General features: G+C 37.4%; 2 pseudogenes across 2 annotated transcripts in view; both read right to left on the bottom strand.

The window, feature by feature from the left end:
• The window catches only part of LOC143535786 (putative late blight resistance protein homolog R1A-10), a 141,979-nt pseudogene that overhangs the window by 8,274 nt on the left and 110,650 nt on the right, over positions 1 to 23,055 (bottom strand). The gene's annotated exons all lie outside the window — the stretch shown is intronic.
• On the bottom strand, positions 14,298 to 16,566 carry LOC143535785 (uncharacterized; annotated as a pseudogene). The gene is made up of 4 exons (XR_013135769.1): positions 15,705 to 16,566; positions 14,849 to 14,986; positions 14,528 to 14,767; positions 14,298 to 14,444 (listed from the first exon to the last, which is right to left on the bottom strand). The product of XR_013135769.1 is annotated as an uncharacterized LOC143535785 (transcript).

The raw sequence follows: 23,055 nt of genomic DNA on the forward strand, positions 1-23,055 counted from the left end.
AGGCTATCCTGAATCTGAAATCCCCAGAATCAGTCAAGGATGTTCAAAGGCTAACCGGCAGGATAACGGTGCTCAACAGATTCATATCCAAATCCTCAGAAAAATGTAAAGAATTTTATGATATCCTGAGGAAAAACAAAAGGTTCGAGTGGACCGGTAAGCATGACGAGGCTTTGGCATCCTTAAAAGCTTATCTTTCTTCTGCTCCTCTATTGGTAAAACCCGAAGAAGGTGAGTCCCTATCTCTATATCTTGCTGTATCGAATAATGCTATAAGTGCAGTTTTGGCCAAGGATCTCGAAGGTTAACAACATCCCATATATTATGTAAGTAAAAGCCTTTTGGATGCTGAGACCAGGTACTCTTATCTTGAGAAATTAATTTTAGCACTTATTATGGCATCTACTAAACTTATACATTATTTTGAAACTCACCCTATATGTGTTAAAACTAATTATCATATTAAGTCTGTTTTGAGAAAACTAGAAATGTCGGGTAGAATGGCAAAATGGGCAGTAAAGCTAAGTGCATATGATATAACATATGAACCTAGGAATGCTATCAAATCCCAGGCATTAGTAGACTTTTTGGCTGATTTCACCAGCGAACTTAAAGAAAAGGCAGATTTAAAAGTCCAACAACTTGAAGAAACCAAAGATAAGTGGACTTTATACACTGATGGTGCTTCAAATGTTAGAGGAACAGGTCTCAGGATTCTGCTGAAATCGCCACAGGGGGACATTATACCTCAATCCATATCCTGCGGATTTCAAGCCACAAATAATGAGGCAGCATACGAAGCTTTGATAGTAGGTTTACAACTAGCAATCTACATGAAAATCAGGTTTATTCAAGTACATGTTGATTCATTATTATTAACTAATCATTTTAATGGTTCTTACACTGTTAGAGGAGAAAGACTAATGAAATATCTAGAGCTAGTTAAAAAACTAGCAAAGTGTTTCGAAATGTTTAATATTTCGCAGGTACCTAGGGAAGAGAATGTTGAAGCAGACGCCCTAGCATATTTAGATTCATCCTTCAGGATACCAGAAGGTGTCAAGATCCCTAACGTACATATCCTGAGCCCAGCAATAGAAGAACAATGTGTCAATGAAATATCGAAAGATGGTAGAGATATGGGAGTCACGAATCCCGAGGATAATGAAGATTCTTGGATTATCCCGATCAGAAAATATATTCAGGATGGAGTTATCCCCAAGAATGAAAACCCAAGAGCTTTTCGTACAAAGGTAATCCCATATACTATAATGAATGATATATTATACAGAAAATCTCTTGCAGGACCATATCTTAGGTGCTTGGAGAAGGTAGAAGCTCAAGAAGTTCTTAAAGATATCCATGATGGAGATTGTGGGAATCACACTGGGGGCAGAGTACTATTATCCAAAATTCTGAGGACGGGGTATTTCTGGCCAATGATGAAGAGGGATGCTATGAATTATTCTCAGAAATGTGATGCATGCCAGAGACATAGCAACATTTTGCACCAGCCAGCGAAACCATTATATCCTATTATATCCCCTTGGCCTTTCATGAAGTGGGGAATGGATATCCTGGGGAAATTACCAAGAGCCCCAGGAGGAAAATTCTTTATGCTGGCTATGACAGATTATTTCTCGAAGTGGATCGAAGCGGAAGCCTTTGTTCAAGTCAGAGAAAAAGAAGTCATCTCATTCATCAAGCGCAATATCCTGACCAGATTTGGGATTCCGGCAGAGATAGTGTGTGACAATGGCTCGCAATTCATCGGCAAGAGAACAACCAACTTCTGTGCCAGTTGGGGAATCAAGATGATCTCATCAACACTTGTCCACCCTCAGGCTAATGGACAGGCTGAATCAAGCAACAAAATCATCATCAATAATCTGAAGAAAAAGTTGGGGTCTAAAAAAGGAAAGTGGGCCGAAGAACTTCCTTTCGTTCTTTGGGCAGATAGAACCACTTCAAAGAATGCTACTGGTCAGACTCCTTTCTCATTAGTATTTGGAACTGAAACAGTTATCCCCACAGAAATGGTTATCCCGACGGCCAGAGTCACTCATCAAAATCCCGAAGATAACACTCGAAGTCTACTTGAAGATCTAGATGCGGTAGAAGAACTCCAGGATTTGGCAAAGATCAGAATGACTTCTTATCAACAGAAGATAGCAAAGTCCTACAACAAGAATATCAGAGTTTGAAGGTTTCAAGATGGCGATTTGGTCCTCCGAAAAGCTTTTCAAAATACTACCAATCCTACGGATGGGAAGCTCGCACCAAAGTGGGAAGGTCCTTACCTGATTGATTCAGAAGCAGGAAAGGGGGCATACTAATTGTCTACTTTGGATGGTGACTTACTACCAAGGGCTTGGAATGCTATACATCTCAAAAAATATTTCATGTAAGATTTCTATCCCGAGGATAACTGTTATACTGAACAGTCAAGGTATGTACTCAAACTTAAACTTTTATTCATTTTTAATATTATTATTCTTCAAACAAAGTATTGACTTAAGCATCGGAGGGGTGTTAGCAAGGCTAACACCCACCCCTCACTTAGAGTTGACTGTTTTGTAGATATGAGGGATTATCATATGGAATAAAGTTAACAAGGCCTTCGTCGCCAGTTTCTAAGTGCCCTGTCGCCAGCTTATTCCTAAGGTATGAGAGGTTTTCACCTCTTCTAAGGTTAAAGGGATCTTCATCTCTTCTTAAGATCGCCTGTAGAGCACGTTTATTCAGGCTTAGTTTGAGAGGCGGGGCCAGCACATGAAATATAGTGACTTGTTACCTCGTTATCCTCAGCTATTGGTGTGAATCGTGAGGTTTAAGGGATCTTCATCTCTTCTTAAGACGCCTGTAGCGCATGATTTATTCGGCCATAGTTCGAGAGGCGGGGCCACCACATGAAATATAGTGACTTGTTACCACGTTATCCTCGGCTATTGGTTTGAATCACAAGTTTATGGTAGACGTACCATAATCTAAGGTTTCGGAGATTTTCGTCTCTTCTAAAGGGCCTTGACGCCAATTCATTCTTAAGGTTTAAGAGATTTACATCTCTTCTAAAAGGCCTTTTCGCAAGTTCGTTTCTAATGGTTTAAGAGATTTTTCATCTCTTCTAAAGGGCCTTGTCGCCAGTTTATTTAGGTCTTGTCGCCAGAATTTCTAAAAAAGTATTAGCAGGATAATACTAATATTACAATTCTATTGCTATATCCCCAGGATTAGAAGAATATTCTAAACAATGATATTATTTGCAAGGATAAGACGGTCCAGACAATTTCCAGGTTATTTGATACACGGTTCTGGTATGAGTTACTATTTGCAAGTATTTTATCTTTCATATTATTTAAAGTTTATGACTTGATATTGGTTTATGGGTAAAACTTAAACTATTACTTAAAGATTTTTTATAAAACTTAGATTTTTTCTAAGAATGGAAAATATGAAAGGATGCCAATATAAGTCATAAAAGGTTGTACTAATTTTATGATGCAGGAAAAGATAGTCCGGGTTTCACTCAAAACGGAGCCCATTCTCCCGAACTATCATAATTGTTCTAAATGCAGAAAGTAAAAGACGATTTGGGTTTCATCCTGAACCAGAATCCCTCCACCCAAACCATTATCCTGAGCCTATTACGTTATCCTTACATAACCAAAAAAGAAATTGTTTAACACAACCATTGAAAACACATAAAAACAACCTGGAAACCAGGTTCAAACCTTTCCACCTTCAGCATCGTCACCTTCCTTCTTCTCCAAATACGTCGCCTCCCCAGCCTTAGTCTCCTTCACATCCTCACTAGCTCCAGCATCTTTGATCACCTCAGAAGTCCCAGCCGTCTCATCCTCTTCAAGCTTCTCCCCCCTTAGCATCTTGAGATTTTTCTTCCAAGCTACAGAATTCCAAGAATCCATCACATGACCTTTCGCTTGCGCTTCTTCTGACATCTTGATCATCGACTCCAGAATGCTGGTGGCTGCACACTTCTTAGTCTCCTCTAAGAACTCGGTCTTCTCCAACTCAAATGAGGCTTTGAGATCCGAAATCTCTTTGTCCTTCTTTTTGAGCAGCTTGTCCTTGGTGTCAACAGCTTGTAAAAGATCGGCGAGCTTGGCTTCAGCCTCTCTTTTGGACAATTCAGCATCTTGGGATATCTGACGGTAACTTTCGGTTTTCGGTTATTCCCAAATTAATATTAGTTTTTCTGCAGATTATTATTTTCAGGATAAGCAAAAAATACTTACTGTTGCAAGAAAGTTAGCAAGAGCTTGAAGCTTCTCCACAGCATCAGTAATGGTCATGTCAGCAAAAGGCTCAGTCTCGGCCGAAGTAGTGGCTTTTCTCTTCTTCTGTGCGGCACTTTTCTGGCGAGTTGTTGGAACTCTCACCGATGGAGAAAGTGTCTTGGAATGTTCTTGCTTCACCACAGTCCTATCCTCAATGAGATCATCCAAATCCACTAAGCTAAAAGACTTAGGCTTCGGCATCCCTACACAATGATTTATTGAGTTATTTTCAAGACAACAAAATCCCTAGAAAACCTAATATCCCCCAAAAAACACTTACCAGAATTCATGCTTTCAGCGGGTTTTTCAGCGGTCACACTTGTTTCTCCCGTTTCCTCTTCTAGCCAAAATTCCCTATCCTCCGACGGAATCTTGAACAACGCCTTGAGCCTTTTATTCGTATCCTTCCTAAACTTTATCAAATCCTCGAACACAACTGCCAAAAAAGAAACCATATTAAGATAAATCATTTGCAAAAAGAAATTCTATCCTAAAGATTTCGTACCCTTATGAACCCATTTAATAGGCAAGCTTGTCCCATTGGGAATAGAATCTCGACGGACGAAAAAGAATTTTTTCTTCCAATCGAAGTCGCTATTAGACACCTTGGGAACCATATAACGACGGCTGGATTTAGATTAAAGAACATAGCGAAAAGATCCGTGGGTACGAAGATTATAGGCTGCGGCTAACTCTGGTATGCCTATGGATAAACCGTGAGTCTTATTTAATCGATCTACAGTGGCCAAAACCCTCCACACCATTGGCATTACTTGAGAGTACGAGAACCCGGGTAACGTCAAAAAATCCTTTGATAAGCGGCGAAAATAGGTATGAAAGACCGATTGAAAAGGGATAATAGAAGAAGCAAACCAAGGTTTTAGAGGAAAAGTCAGCCTTGACTTTGGAGTCATAAGGACTGATAACGGCGTCGGCAGGTAACAGGCCTGAATCTTTCAGAGACCTAATGTCAAGATCTTTAAAAAGGCATTGATCTTCATCGGTGGCCGGAATGAGGCTTGATCAACAAAATCTTCCGAGGTTTTGAAGGAAAAAGGTTTGGGCGCTCGAGGGGTTCTCTTCCTCATTATTGTTCGAATCGGAAGAAAAATTTCATGAGATTAAGAAGACGAGAGAGAGAAACTAACATGATTATGAACCGGTGGGAGGAGTGTTATGGTTAATGGAATTGGAAATGGTTTGATTATAACCTAAAGATGAAGGTATAGAGTCTCCTCAATCCACGTACACGTCCTTCAAATCGCAGAGATATTATTGATATTAAAATTCAAAATTTTTACAGCTGTCACGCGGTAAAAATTGGGGGCAATTGTTGGGTGCGGATTCTTTATCCTCGGAATTGAGCCTAACTTAAGGATATTGACTTAAGCTATTATTCTGAGGAAGATACGTTGACTAATTCAATTGTCCTATATTATCTGATTGTTTTACAGATAAGAGCACGTGGTAAATATGTTTATAAGAACGTGGATTGCAACGGAATGATACTTGAACTTCGTCAACAAAGAACGTGGGCAACAACGGTTTGTTGAAGAAAAAGTCTAGGGTTTCCGGAATAATCGGGATATCAGTTGTAAATCTCTTATTATATATTGAGCTGATAATATCGATAGGTCACACATAACTCACTTGTTTAGCTGCTAGAACCCATTGTATCACTTAGCTCACGATTACTAATCAGCTCCGACCTTTGTACTCACCAATTTTGTTATTAATAATATTGACGGTGATAGTTTTCACCGTCCGGGGTTTTTTGTGCCGGAGATCATAATAATCAAGTGTAATTCGACCAAAAGTTAAGTTCATAATCTTTAACCGAAGAGATTCGACTAAAGATTACGTTGTAAACTCTTGACCGAAACGAAGATTATCATAATCAAGGGTTTTTTCCCTCGTAATCATATCCTCGTGTTCAATCTTTTTACCATTAAGCACCCCGCCTCACGCACTAATTTGATCAAAAGTTAGTTTGCTAATTTTTGACCGAAACAACTGTTATAGAATACGTTTATCCACTATAATCCAATGGAATTTGGAAACGAAGGTATTTTTATTTGAAAATGATTTCAAATTAAATAAAAAATGTGTTGCAGAACGAAGTAGAGCCCAGCCCTTTTAAGGTGGGGAGCCTAAAGAAGAGGGTATGGTCAAAATTCCTCTAAACAAGATAATTTGTAGAAAAAAACGTGAAAAAAATGATTCTTTTTTTAACCCCTCGTCAAAAGTATAATATACTATCTCCCAACTCCTTCAGAGAGACAATCGGGAAAGGGTACGGATTAGATCAAATAGGAAAAAGTTTGTAATAAATAGCAATTGATCTATTTTTACTTTGAATGGCAAGAAAAAAAGGAATGTGCCCTCTTATTTTATTACTTAGAAAGCTCCTCTACCAAACCCTGATCAATGAACCTACAAAATCCTTCAAATTGTATCTGATTAAATCTAGGTATTGTGGACATTGCGTCTATCCCGGATTATTTTGAAATTGTCAGTTATTTATATTCATCCATATCGAATTCTAAAAAAAAATATCATTTTGGCTGGCTCATTATCCATTAAATATCAAATAAAATCCTATAGAGTGTTTTCTCATATCATAGAGGAAAGAAAGATGGGGCGAATCATGCAGGTGGAAATTTCTGTGATCACCTATGATATATCTGGTTGTTCTCTCTCCTCCCCCTTCTCTATGTTCCTTACCTTCCACCGGTTCGAAAACATATTTATTCTGACTTAGAGGGCGAAATACACTGGAATACCGATGTGTACCATGCCCCTGAATTTACATATGGTAATATTCATCTCTTACCAAAAACAAGTCATTTATGGATATTATTAGGGGAGCCCTGGAGAGCTAGTCTAGGCCCATGTTCAATCCACAAGGATCAAGATCAAATGAACGCTTATTTTCTTTCTGTTTCCTTTTCGTTTGTTTCGAGAAATATATCGATAAATTCCAATTCTTTCTTTTTCTCTTGATTATTTTCCGATCGAGATGTATAGATCCTGTTCATGGATTAACGAAAATGTGCAAAAGCTCTATTTGCCTCTGCCATTCTATGAGTCTCTTCCCTTTTGCCTATGGCATCGCCACTCCCTTTGGCAACTTAATTTGAAAGCCATATTTCGATCCGGACGTTTTCGGGATGCCGCTAATAACCAACGAATGGCAAGTGCTTTTCCTTGTGTGGATCCTATTTCAATGGGAACTTGATGAGTCGATCCAACACCCTTTTACAAATACAACTTTCAGGGGTTTTTTTAAAATGGGTTGTACTAGGGACACCCATGCACCTCTTAATATGGGGCGTATAGTGTAATACGCCCCATATTAAGGGGTGTTTGTCTTTTATGTTGTACTTTATACGAGACGTATTATGCAATACGCCCATATTAACGTATAATACGCCCCGTATTATACAATACGGGCCATATAAGGTACGATATGACAACCTAGGCCTGTTTGACAGTCCTAGGTGTCATATCGTACCTTATATGGCCCGTATTGTACAATACGGAGCATATTGGTTCAGTACATATATGCCGCATATTATACAATACAGGGCATATAGGTTCAATTTGAATAATTGAGTCATTTGGCTCCCTCTTTCTTCTCTTTATTAAATATATATATATAATATTACGTAGTAATAATAATATATAATAAATAATAATAATAAACGCATGGTCCCTTTTAACAAAAAAGGACCTATATGCGGCGTATAGTGCTATACGTCGCATATAGGTCCCCTTTTAACCCCCCCCCCCCCTTTTTGTTAAAAGGAACACATCTGTACATGGCCTCTTTTAACAAAAGGGGGATCTATACGCCGCATATAAGTTCCCATTAACCCCCCATATGTTAAAAGGGGCGATGTATATATGTGTTTATTATTATTATTGTTATTATATACTATTGTTTGTATTGTAATTATTTATTATTATTATTATGTAATATTGTTATTATTTATTCATTATTATTGTTATTATTATTATTATTATTGTTATATCTAATTATTTAATAATATAATTTATATTATTATTATTATTATTTAACTGTTATAATAATAATTATTATACTTTAATTTACTTATTATTATAATAATAATTATATTATTATCGGCTTATATACATCGGCGGAGTTATGGCTTCCGCTTTACACGAATAGCATCCACTAGTTACCGAACGACGAGTTGCGGGTCTGATGTCGTCAGTTACCTCGGCTCCGCTCAGCATGGTGAGAGGTACGAGGTACCACCTCCACCTACTTTTGACCACAAGGCGAGCACGTCGGGCGTTAGAAGCGGACAGGGGGACGGCGTGGACGACGACGGTCAGGTATCGGGCGTTAGGCGCAGGGCCGAAGACCACGTTGATGTTCACGATGCGACGTTTACGTCCTCTGGCATCGACGACACGCCGATTTTATAGTTTGTATATATTTTGTTTTATTTTGTACAAAATCGATGTTTTGTATATGATAATGTTTTGGTTTGTGTATATACGTGTTTATTGTTTTGTTAAAAAATTTTTGCTAAAAAACACATATTTTTAAACAAAATTATTATATAAAAACAATAAAAAAAGGAAACAAAAAAACAAAATTAAAACATAAAACATAAAAAAAAAAGAAAAAAACATAAAAAAACATAATAAGATAATAAGACAAAGTTGTTGGGGTTTTACTAAAAAAACCCTTCAATATGCCCCGTATAGATCTATACGGGACATATTGAGGGGTTTTTTTAGTAAAACTCCACTTATCTTTATGACTTTACACTTCCTCAAGTTTAGGACTTATCAATCTTTCTTTTTAAATAATAAATTATTTTTCAAACGTTTTATACATAAAGAGGTAAAAATAAGAAATCTCAAACACCCCTTTAGAATTTAAAGAAGCCCTTTGGCTTTCTGAGTATTTTGGTAAAGCCCGTTGAGTTTTAATATTTTAACCAAAAACTAGTCATTCATCATTTCACTCAAAACACAAAAACACAAATATAAGACCGTTTCCAATGAGAATTGACAAGTATGGATCGGGTATGCATTCCCAACCCCATACTCGGAAAGTAAAGCCTATCCCAAACCCGTCAGGTAATTATCCGACAGGTATCGGGCATACCTGCTTGTAGGGCCGTCCAAACCGCTTGTCACTCGAACTCGCTCGGAAACTGCTCGGAAAATGCTCGCTCGTTTTTTCGCTCAATTGTAAACGAGCCGCTCTGCTCGATTCGGTTTGCAAACAAGCCAAGCAACAAGCAAATGTCTGCTCGGTTCGGTTCGAATATTTTTAATTTATTTTATATATAATTATATATGAACAAATATATAAATATATAGACAAAACACATAAATATAAGCTTACAATTTTTTAACCCCTTAAATTTTTTCCTATTTCATCAATTTTATAGTTTTATTTGTTCACTTCAAGTTTTTAGAATACTAAAAGTGTGTTTACATGATCATTTTATCTTATTTCAAACTTACTTTTAATAAAAATTTACAATCTATTACATGTTTGTCTAAAAACTACTAATTTATTTAGGAAAATTGGTTTTTATTGGTCCAAACTATTTTATTTTTGCCGGCGCCGGTCCCAACTATCATTTTGGCTGGCAACGGTCCCAACTTTCACATACGTTGAATCCACCAGTCCGCGACTAACGGAGTACTAACTCCGTTAGGTAGAATCTGATGTGTCGTCCTAGTTGTCAAAATCAGATGACATTGGCATCCTACGTGGACCGGCTGTGTATTATAACCAACGTTTTATACTTAAACATTATACAAACATAAATTCCCAAGTTATACAACCCTAAATCCCAAAATTCTCTCTAACTCAATAACACTAATTCACTTTTAAGAGATGTTTACCCAAGAAACACGAGCGAGGCGGTCAGTCTGCAGACCGTCCCGACCTCCATAAGCAACATCAACCACATTTAAGATTTTGGCCTGCAGACGAGGATCAAACATACCAGACCGGCTCAGCTCGCCTTTTAAATCAGCAGATCCAGCTAAGATAAGTCCAGACACATTAGGTTGACTAGATTACGGATTGATGAAAAACTGTGTCACCAGCTCCGTTCGAAAACGATCAAATCGGTCTACAGACTGACCTCCTCGCCCGTGTTTCTTGGGTAAACATCTCTTAAAAAATGAATTAGGGTTCTTGAGTTAGAGAGAATTTGGTGATTTAGGGTTGTATAATTTGGGAAATTATATTTGTATAATGTTTAAGTATAGAGTTAAGTGCCATTTTAGTACATGTGGTTTGTTCAATTACGCAACTTTAATACCATTTTTGAATTTATTGCAAATGGTTACCTCAGTTTTCTAAAGCTTGCAATTTTAGTACTTTATTCTAACCCCGTCAGTTTTTTTCCGTTAAGTCAAGGATACTTTGGTAATTTTGTTAATTTCTTTATTTTCTCATTTCCTTTAAACATGTCTGGTTCAAGTGTTAATGGTTATTGCAAGTTCAAACTAAACTTAACCTTTTAATATACATGTAAAACCCATATCAACCCTTTCTCCTCTAACTCATAACATTAATCTCCCCCTTCCCAACCCTTTTAATCCCTAACTCATGACATTAATCCAAACTCTAATCCCCAAATCAAGCCCTTCCTCTTCCATTGATCCTCGCCAGAAAAAATGCACCCAACAACTGTCGCACCTACCTTCTACTTGCCGGAAAAATGCACCTAACCACTGTCTCACCGGAAAACGCCCCTCTTGTGCGCCGGAAAAACGCACCCAACCATCGCCGCCAACTCTTGCTCGCCGCACCAACACTTACATCCACCATCTTCACCCACCTCCATCATCTTCATCTCCGCTGCACCATCTCCATCACCGGAAAAGGCGAGTTTCTTTCGCCACCGCCATCTGCAATCACCATTAACAACTTCAAATGGTAGATCCAAATACAAATTGAAATTGGGGATTGACAGGGTTCAAATATTTGTTTTAGGTGGTGTTATTTGTGTTTATCACTTTGGTTTTTTCTACACAACGAGCAATTGTGTTTTAGGGAAATGGATTGGGGTGATATGTAGATTTAGGGTTTTGAAGATATAAACAGTGGAGTTTGTTCAAAGGAAATGAGAAAATAAAGAAATCATGAGGTTAGCAACTGGCGTATCATTGAGTGGTCGAAGTGGGTGCCGAGGAAATGTCAGATATTCTTTTGGAGGGCGGAGATGAACCCAAAGCAGAAATATTCCTTTAAGCTCGGTCCATTGCTCGTATTGTGGAGGTGGAATTGAGACCGTTGACCACCTTTTCACTTCTTGTGGTTATACGGCAGTGGTTTGGGATGGCTTAGCTTCTTGGTGCAAAATACACAGGTTCAGTGGGTCTAAGTTTGAAGATGTGGTGGATTTCATAATTCTCTTTCGGTGCCTACGGATAAGAAAGAAGTAATTCACGGGATTGTTATTATTGCTTGTTAGAGGATTTGGAAAGCAAGGAATGAATAAGTGTTCTCCAATAAAGTGGTTAGGATTGAAGAGATAACAGGAGACATTAAATCTCTTAGTTTGCTTTGGTATTGTAATAGGCCGAGATTTAAACCGATCCTTTGGGAGGACCGGTGCTCGTTTAAGTTGATGTAATTCTGTTTGTTTCTTGCCCCGTCGGGCTGTTTATATAAAGTTAACTTTCAAAAAAAAAAAACCAAAGTATCCTTGACTTAACGGAAAAAAATTGACAGGGTTAGAATAAATTACTAAAATTGCAAGCTTTAGAAAACCGAGGTAGCCATTTGCAATAAATTCAAAATTGGTACTAAAGTTGCGTAATTGAACAAACCACATGTACTAAAATAGCACTTAACTCTTAAGTATAAAACGTTGGTTATATATACACAGGCGGTCCACGTGGGATGCCCATGTCATATGATTTTGACAACTAGGACGACAAATCAGATTTTACCTAACGGAGTTAGTACTCCGTTAGTCGCGGACTGGTGGATTCAACGTATGTGAAAGTTGGGACCGTTGCCAGCCAAAATGATAGTTGGGACCAGCGCCGGCAAAAATAAAATAGTTGAGACCAATAAAAACCAATTTTCCATTTATATTTATAAAACATATAATTTACAACCTTTAAACTTGTTTCTTATTGAAAACTTTAAAGTGAAAAAGAAATAAATCATGTTCGAAATCGCTCGATGTTCGATCGAAAAATGTTCGATTCAATTTTGGCTCGTTTCGGTTTTTGCTCGGTTCGAATTTCAGCCTTTCGGTTGTAAACTAGCCAAGCAACGAGCAAGGCTTCGCTTGGTTCGGTTCGGTTCGGCTCGTGAACAACCCGGCTGCATGTTTCAGGTATACCCATTTATTAGTAAGAATAGCCGTCGGATCTACGCAGTCCAAATCCCGTCTGGTATGCATCGGGTTTTGAGTGACAAAATATAAATAATAAAATAATTAATTACATAACAACTAATTAAAAATGGTGTTAAAAAGCAATGACGCGGGTGGCTAAGTTTTCTAAACATGATGCTAACTGTTTTGATTAGAGATTAGCAACGGCATAATAGAGCATTGATGGTGGTAACAAGAAACATATTCAAATTTCAAAATTGAATTTGAAAAATTAACTGAGAATGCATTTCGGACGGGACGATGAATAATATAAGGAAAACTAAATATAAAAAAAGTGTAAACTGAATATGAATCAGCAGTGGTGCAATGTCCCGCAAATTGATGTTGGTTTGGTTCAAGAAATTCTCACAGTTCATAAGAAAGTTCCGATGATTGAGCACGAGCACAAGAGGAGCATGGTGCGGTCAGTAATAGCAGTCTCTTGCCAACTGTTTGTTTTTAAGCTACCCGATTACCCCAAAAAATGACTTGGCTAGTGACTATAAGTTGGCAGGAGCAACTTGATTACCTCACTGCCACCTACAGACCTCCCAGCTGTCATGCAAAAGCACCAAATATGGGCTATTTTTGGAACATATTCCAAGCTCATTCATGGCAGCGTCCAAGAAGAAAAACTAGTCAATAAGTATGTATATTAAGTTTCTTGATTAATAATCTTGTCAATATGTACGTTAAGCTCAACTTATTAGACTAAGCACAGACATTGTCGACCAATTGCCTAAAGAGAATTGTAGTCTCTTGGATCACCATGAAAGCTGCTTTCTCTAATGCAGGAATGAATGATGAGGCCATGAAGTTCTTGACTTTTGTGCTCAGAAATGCTGTACGTCCTGTCCTAACATTGAACGTGAACACAACCATATATGATATATTTATTCATGCCTAAGACGCCAAGCCTAACCCAAACACCTAAAATTGTGTAACCTATTTATCTAAATGAACAAAGTTTTAACAAAGTTACTAAATGTGTTACATAGGTTAACAGGTTTAATGTGTTAAAGAGGTTGGCTAGTTTATTAAATGTGTTATACCGGTTGACATGAATTAATAAATGCAATCAACGGATTGGTGGGTGGACCTCTATAACTAAGCTGGTTAAACATGTCACAACCTGTTTATTAAACATGTTACATATGACACAAAACCTGACTAATTCTAATCATACACCTGCTTAAACTGCCCAAGCTAAATACACTTTTAAACTATCTCCAAACTAGAACCATATCATTTCTAAACAGTAACACAACGGAAGTGAGATCGAACCGGTTTACCTCAAATGTAATGTTCCATGTAGCCGGGCCCGTTCTTCGATGTTACAACTTTGATCATTGTTATGTTGCTAAATTGAATGTGATTTGCATAACTTAATCAACAATAGCATTTCGTGTAAGAAAACAATGGAAAGTGTGATCTTATTTCTTTACAGGAGAAATATCCTCCATGGCTTTATCGCAAATCTGCCAATAAAAAGCGAGAAATGTCTAAATGTTACAGTTTCTAAATGATCAATGCATCAATCATTTTCAGGCCATACTAACATCCAACTGAATGCTCCATGCCTGAATTATGCATTTCAAAACAGAATCACAGATACAACGTCATGATCGTCTCTTTATAACTCATCTTTTGTAACTTCATCATTCTTATTCTCAGCAACAAATGATGCAAAATCTTTAAGGATAGATTCATACACCTCAATCCCTTTCAGGTACTCTTCCTTGTTCAGAAACTGCAACAAAAACACCACTCCATTAGCGAACATTTCGTATTCCTATTACTTTGTTTGACCATGGTATATAATAAGAAGCTGACCTCATTATGATCATGAAGAAGTATAGGAGTGTTGGCCATTGGAGAGAACCCGATTGCAGGCACACCCTTCAACCGAAAGTAACGAGCATCAGTCGAGGCAGGAAAGATCTCTGGTTTCCCAAACGTCCTACCAGCTTTAAGTATAGCTCCCTCTAGTAGGGCCCACCACGGGTTTGACCCGTCATGAGCCGTCAATTTCAGGTTTCCATCTTTGTCATATACAGACACCTTCTGCTTAAACTGCCCACGCTAAACACAGTTAAAACTAAAACATCCACAAACTAGAATCATATCATTTCCAAACAGATGCAACAAATTCACCTCATATGTCATGTTGCGTGAAACCGGGGCCCATTCTTCAGCAATTCGTCTCTCTAATGAAGCTTCGTCAGCAGTCAGTGGGACCCTGATGTCGAATCCGGCCTGGGCTTCGGATGGCTGTAGGTTCATCACAAAACCCTGATGCGGAAAAGATGATTTTCATTTATTATTATCATTATAATTAATAACTGTTATTATTATTGTTATTAACAAATTTAGGGGTGTGCAAAGTCGTTCCGGTTCAGTTATTGGGTCTTAACCGTAACCGAACGGCTGGTTGACCACCGGTCAGTTATGGGTCAGTATCAGTTAATTGTCCAATGTATTATTTATGTTTTTTTTCCCTATATTCTAGTTACAAATAGCTCGTTTATGGTGTTCCAAGCTCAATTATGAAGTTTCGAAGCTGAAATATGCCGGTTCCAAGCTTGGTTATTGTGTTCGAAGCTATGTTATAGACAGTTGCAACATAAATTAAAATGTTTGAAGCTGGAATAGAGGTATAAAATTTAAAAAAACTATAAACATACAAGGTTCATATCGGTTTCGATTAAAGTTGGTTAACAGAGACACATTAACCATAACCAAAATCAAACGGCCATTTAATCATATTTACTTGATCAAAGTCGGTTAACAAAGACACATTAACCATAACCAAAACCGAATGATCATTTAATCATATTCACTTAACCACAACCATCGTTTTGTTCGGTTATTGTTAATTTCGGATAATGTTTTCAGTTAACTATTCAGTTTCAGTTACGATTCGGTTTTTGCTCACCCCATATTATAATCATTGAATACCTAATCAGATTAACCAAAACCAAAATAACACCAGAAAAAGAAAGGCACTTACAGTAGGAGAAGGAGTCCCAGCTTTCAGAAACACAATATTAACCGAAACAACTTCACCTTCAGCTTTAAGACCTGCTTTGACCAAGTCAAACTGCGAGGCCCTAAACCTCCTAACACTCTCAATACTCTTCAACAAATTCTCCATGGCCGTATTATCATACAGCTTCGCCCCATGGCCCGGCGCTCCAGTCGCCTTAATCACGAGCCACATCGGACACCTCTCCGCGTAAAACAACCGATAACTCTCCTCGGGCGAAGCCAACCCTTCATCCAACACAACCCCCACATTCAATTCATCAAACACCTCCGACTCCACAAACCTCTCAGCCCCATCATGCCCACCAATCTCCTCATCCGGCACAAACAAAACATAAACCGTTCGCAACGGTTTGAAATTATTAAGCTTAAGCTTCCGAATGGCTTCGAGGTACTGTAAGCCGACACACTTCATGTCCTGGGACCCACGTGCGTAAATGTTGTTGCTTTGGATGTTTCCGGCGAAGGGAGGGTGGGCCCACTTGTGGGGTTCGACTGGGACGACGTCGGTGTGGGAGTTGAGTAGGATTGACGGGAGGCTGGGGTCTGTGCCGGGCCATTTGAGGAGGATTAAGGGTTTGTCTTTGACGAATTCGATGGTTTAAGATTGGAGTGAGAGTGAGTTGGCTTGGCTGAGGATGAAGTCTGCGGCTTCATGGTAGTTTGGAGATGGGTGGGCAGTGTTGATTTGGAGGTATTGTTGGAATCTTTGGATGATTGAGTCGTCGGCGGAGAGTGTGGTGGTGAGGAGGGTGAAGATGATGATGATGGTGAGTAGATGGAGGAAGGCGTTGAAGCTTATCGGCATCTTGTTAGTGGTGTCACTGTGTGATGACTGATGAGAAAATAATTGTTTGTTGACCTGAAACTGTCTTAATGGACGTTATTTTTATTAATAAGTTTATATCATAATAATAAACTTTTTCTCTCAAAATATAAGCAATCTCTAACACTTTATTACTTTTTAAAAAGTTAATAAATTATAAGTTGGTAAAAATAAGCAATCTCAAACACCCCCTTAAATATATTGTTTATTACGTGGTTTCTCATCCATTTGACCTGAATTTACGGATATAGGTCTCACCAAACCCAGGTATCCATTAAACAGGTTATAACATCTCATTATATTAAAAATTAATCTCACCAAATATTTGATATAAAAATCCAATAAAATTAAGATATACTAAAAATTAATATCCAACATTTTTAAAAAATATATTATTTATAATTATAAAACAATTTTATAATAAAAAAAATAAGCGGTCATGGGTCTCATCAAACCCAGATAGCTTGTAAACATGTTATAACATCTCATTTATTTGTGAAACTCTTTCATCATCAAACCCTAAGACGCGTTTGTTTCACGAAATGGAATGGAATTGGAATTTGCATAAGATTGGAATTTGAAGGAATTGAAATTGGAATTGGCGGGGACTGAAATTCATATACATTCTTAATGTGTTCGTTTGACAAATGAATATGAATCAAAGAGGGTTTTTTTAGCAATGATAACGGCGAAAACATTTTAGTTTTTTAAAATTTTTAGTTTTTTATTTATATTTTGCGTTATAATTTATTATTATTATTTTTTAACTTTTTTATGGGTTTTCTATTAAGATAAAAAAACCCCTCAAAAAAATATTCAAAAATTCATAACTCAAAATATAAATTAAAAACAAAAAATCTAAAAAAAACTAAAATGTTTTATTCGTTGTCCTTGTTAAAAAAAACTCGAGATAAGATTCCAATAATTTACTTGAATTACTCCACATTTTAGAAGAATTTGAAATCCCTCTATTTAAAGGAATTTGAAGGAATTGAATTCCAATTCCAATTCTTTAAACCAAACACACCAAATAGAATTAAGATTCCAATTCTAACAAAACGAGCATGCCGTGTCATGCGATTTTAATTCCAGTTCCTTTGAATTCTCACGAATTCTATGAAACGAACAAACCTTAAGTATATTATTAATTTCCTTACAATAAATAAAATTAAAATACAAAAAAATATATAAATAATAGAAACGTAAAATGTAAAACAAACCCCATAATCAAACACTAATTTAAATTCTCAATATGGATTTAGTTACATAGTTCTTTTTTTCTTTTAAGTTTAACTTAAATGAAAAGTTTCACAAAATAATATCCAGATTATAACAAATGACATAAACGAATAAATATAAAGATAACTCATACAACGTTTCATTAAAAAATGAACACAATCCAACATAAATTAATTAAAATAGGTTCAAGTATTATTAACTTCTTACAATAAATAAACTAAATTCCAAGAAAATACATTCACGGTATTAGAAATGAAAAATTTTAACAATCCCCGTATACATGGGATAAAAACTAGGAAAATAAAATAGCAGATGCCCAAAATATTAGTATTATCAAATTAACATATAAAAAAAAGAATTAATTTCATATATACTCTTACAAACATTAAAAATTGAGAAAATTTTCAAAATGTCATATTTTTAAATAGATATTATAATATGGCCCTACAAAATTCAAATTCCCCTTCTGTCCCTTTACAAACTCGTCTACGGCTATACGTTAAAAAATCGAGACGGCATGTTTCTTAACTCGCCGCCTCCCTCCATATTAGCTTATAACTCGTCGCCTCCCCACCATGTTAGCTTAAAACCAATCGTCTCCCCTTCATGTTAGCTCAAAACTCGTCGCATCCCCACTGTGTTAGCTAAAAAAAATTCTACCTTATCTTTACTAAAATCATGGATCCACAACTTAATTAAAAAATATTTGAATATTTTAAATTTTATTGGTTTTTAAGTTCTTGTATATTGGATGTTGAAAAATAATAGGAAAATTGGATTTAAATAATACCACCTTTAATGGATTGACCAATAATAATCCCACCTCCGGTATTTCCCGCTGGCAGTCCCACCTTTTCAATGTTTTTTGTTTTATAAACCAGCGTTAAAAAACTTAACGGGGTTAAGTATTTGCTTATGTGGCGAGTGACTAGGCAATTTAATATCCACCTGGCTTTTCCTTTTATATCCCCCCCTCCCATTACCTACGTGTAATCTCACCGTTTAAACCCCAAAACTTACCACTAAGCTCTAATTATCTTTTCCCTCTGAAGCCGATTGAATTCGATTGACCACAAAATTGTCGATTGGATCCGAAAATGAGTTCGTCCTCTTCTTATCGCGCACAAAACCCTAAGCTTTTTAGGATTGACACCAACGGGAAGGTCTATTGTAAGCACGACCTGGTTGCGACACTCGGAGTAGCCGGAAAACTAAGTTCCAGGCCAGGTCAAGAATTTTATGGCTGCTCGTTATGGCCTGTAAGTTTGCATCTCTACCAATTTTGTGTTGTTAGATGTCTTTTTATTCTAAAGAGTGGGTGTTTATTGTTAGAGATCCGATTGCAATTTCTTTATTTGGAAAGAAGATGTTGATGCTCTAAAAACAAATCGGTGCAACTGCAACATGCTTGAGATGAATGTTCAAAGGCTAGAGTTAGAGAAGAAGTTGCTTGTAGAGGAGAAAAAAAGGTTAAAAAAACAGAAGGTGGAATGCTCATGTGGTGTATTGTTTGCAATGTACTTCTTATTTTGACCCATGTGGTAAAGACTAGTTAGCTTGGCTTTTTGTATAACTATGAATGTAAGACTAGTCAGCTTATCTTGGCTTTTGTAGAAGAATGTATGTAAGAACTGTAACGATTTCGGCAAAATCAGGTATACCCTAACCGGTATATACTATTTATGTGTTATTTAATACCGAATATATGAATTATAATGTGTTTATACGAGTATGTATGATTCACAGTACGAATTATACTCGATTATACAGTTAATCGTATTGGAAATACGATTAACCGATTAACGGTTATTGAAGCCCGAATGAATCGAGGATTACATTATAGACGGGATATATAATATTTAGCGATGTTACGAAGTATTAAAGCTTCGGGATAAGTGAATTAAAGCACAGAAAAAGGATTTCGATTTAATGATACGTCGGTACGTTAAACGAAACCTTTAATACCAAACCAAGCAAGAGACGATCGATCAAGCCGAAAAAGATGCACAATTATTAATACTATGATGTTTTAAGTTAATAAATGTCATGGTTTAAGTTTTTAAATCGGTTTTATATAAATTTCATTTTTAAGCCGAAAAACGACCGTTTTAGTCTCGTTTAAGCCGAATTAAACGTTTAACCGAAAAACGAACTGAACCAGATTATCCAAAACATTATCCAGATTACGAGAATCTGAATATGTGGCTTAAAATGAAGATGTGGGTCCCACCCCACCCTCCAAAGGGTCCGATGTAACATCCCGAAATTTCTAAGGTAATATTAGTTATATTACTTATTAATAGATGGAAAGTTTACTCGGGTTATCAGGAAATAAATAATATAATAGGAGTTGGTATGGGTCGGGCTAGTGTTGGGTAATGGATGTGGGTTGTGGACCTGGGTTAATTGAGATGGGTTAAGTGAGAATGGGATTTTAGGGATATAAATACCCCCAAAATCCCAAAATATCTCATTTCTCACCAACTCCCCAACACACACTCCATACACACTCAAAACACACACATTCTAACCGATCAAGATTCGAAGCCGAGACCCGAGATTTGTTGATAGATCTGAGTTGGTAAGGTAAGAACTAATCCCGCAAAGCTAATATTACTGAAAATGGTTAGGATTTGACGGGTTAACCGGACCCGAAACCTTACTGCCCAAATCGGACCCCTAAAACGTCGATTTTAGGCCGATTTGATGGTTGGGGTTTGTAGGCGCTGATCATACGATTCCGTGGGTACCAAAATCGAGTTATTTGGCTAAGAAACGAAGGAGTTATGGGCAAACAGATCTGCAGCGCGATAACTTCGCCTGCAAGATTAAGTTCGCCTGATGAACTTCGCCTTCAAGCGTAACTTCGCCTTCAAGCGTAAGTTCGCCTAAGGATAACTTCGCCTGAAGCCAAGTTCGCCTAAGGTTTAACTTCGCCTACGGTCAAGTTCGCCTAAGGATAACTTCGCCTGAAGCCAAGTTCGCCTAAGGTTTAACTTCGCCTGAAGCCAAGTTCGCCTAAGGATAACTTCGCCTGAAGCCAAGTTCGCCTAAGGTTTAACTTCGCCTGAAGCCAAGTTCGCCTAAGGTTTAACTTCGCCTGAAGCCAAGTTCGCCTAAGGTTTAACTTCGCCTGAAGCCAAGTTCGCCCGAGGGTTAACTTCGCCTGAAGTGAAGTTCGTTTAGAAAATAAATTAAAAACCTAATGGGAAATGTGTTAAGACAGTTAATGGAAATAAAATTTTTCCAAGCTGACCTGGCAGCTCGACCCCAGCCAGGGGCTCTGCCCCTTGGACCCTGCTAGGGGCTGCCGCCCCTAGACCCCGCTGCCAGGGGCGCTGCCCCCGGACCCCCGTTCGTTGTGGGTCATATAAAGATAGAAATACGTTATGAGAGGTGATAGTTAATTGATACGTGTAACTTGTTCAGTCAGCCGAGCCCAGTTAAGAGAAGGGATTTACAGCTATCAGAAACAGAAGCAGAGTTCAGGTGAGTTTCTAGCCCCATTCCTTGTTATGTTTTCGGGGCTGTGTGCATACTCGATGTGTTGTTAATACATTTATCCTAAGTGATAAGTGTATGTCATATGTGATATGTGTGATAGATTTGAATGATTGTTTGTCGGTACGCGAACGATCTTCGGATATTGCGCGTACCGTCAGGTTAAAAATAAAGGTACGAATATTATATATCGTAGATGTATGAATATTTCAAATGAATACTTGTCGGGGCGTGAACGATCTTCGGATATTGCACGTACTGTCAGGTTGTAACGTTATAAATATGGTAAGTATGATATGTATGTTTATGTGTATGAACGTAATAAAGTTAATAAAAGAAGGAAATGACGGTTGTATGGTTGTATAGTTACGAAAAGGGTACCGAGCCCTAATAATACTCGAGGTAGGATGTATGGTTGTATGGTAACGAAGAGGGAATCGAACCCTACTAATATTCGAAAACCAAGGGACCAGACCCTTATAATATCTGTGATGTTAGGGACCAGACCCTTATAATATCTGTGATGTTAGGGACCAGACCCTTATAATATCTGTGATGTTAGGGACCAGACCCTTATAATATCTGTGATGTTAGGGACCAGACCCTTATAATATCTGTGATGTTAGGGACCAGACCCTTATAATATCTGTGATGTTAGGGACCAGACCCTTATAATATCTGTGATGTTAGGGACCAGACCCTTATAATATCTGTGATGATAGGGACCAGACCCTTATAATATCTGTGATGTTAGGGAATCGAACCCTTCTAATATTCGAAAACTAGGGACCAGACCCTTATAATATCTGTGAGGTTATAGGGCGAAAGGCTCTTTAAAACGTATGATTATGAATGTAAAGAAAGTATGTAAGTAAGAAAGAAAGTATGTAAGTAAGAAAGAAAGTATGTAAGTAAGAATGAAGGTATGAGTACTTATGTGTGTATGAAAGAAAGTTATGAGGTTAAGTACGAATGTATGTAAGAAGGTATTGTATGATATTGTATGATTAACTAGAACTCACTCAGCGTAGCTGACTTTTAGTATGCACGCAGGTGAGCTGATTATAGAGTTAGCATGAGGATGACACACGGCATGGATTGAACGGCTGGCATCTGAAGAAAGAAGTAAAGATGTTTTAAATATAAACTTTTGTGTTATGGTATCAAAGAAAAGATTTAATGTTTTGTAACAAATGATTGATGTTTTATATTCCGCGAAAAGTTTTAATAAACTCTGATTTGAAGAACTGTGTTTATGAGTAAATCCGACGCTAAAGTAGGGTCACCGGGTTCGGGGCCTTACATCCGATCGGACCACTTCACCCCAAATCACATTTCATTTTCTTTTTTCACAAACACAATCCATCAATATTCATTTTCTCTCAAGTTCTTGAACCAAAACCCGAGACCCTAGCAAGAAAAACCAAGGTAAAGATCGTGTTATGTACGTGTTTATGTTCGTTTCTTGAGTTTTCTTGCAAGGAAATGAGGTTTCCAAGTGAAAAAGGGTGAAAACCCGAGATGGAACCGATTCTTGCATGATCAAGTGATGTATACGGGTTATACAAGGGATCTTGGTCCAAGAAAGGAGTTAAACGAACCAAAAACGAATTTTTACGGTTAAATCGTTGTTTTTATATCATAACCGAAACCATGAAAGAAATGGCTTGATTGTGGGTGTAACTTGCTTGGTGTGGTGTTATTGTGCTTGTAGGTGTTGTATCTAGTTGCTAGCAAAGGCTAGAAAGCG

Source organism: Bidens hawaiensis, unplaced genomic scaffold, assembly GCF_021521415.1.
Source record: "Bidens hawaiensis isolate Kalapana, Puna unplaced genomic scaffold, B.hawaiensis_p1.1 tig00010601_1, whole genome shotgun sequence".
NCBI lineage: Eukaryota > Viridiplantae > Streptophyta > Magnoliopsida > Asterales > Asteraceae > Bidens > Bidens hawaiensis.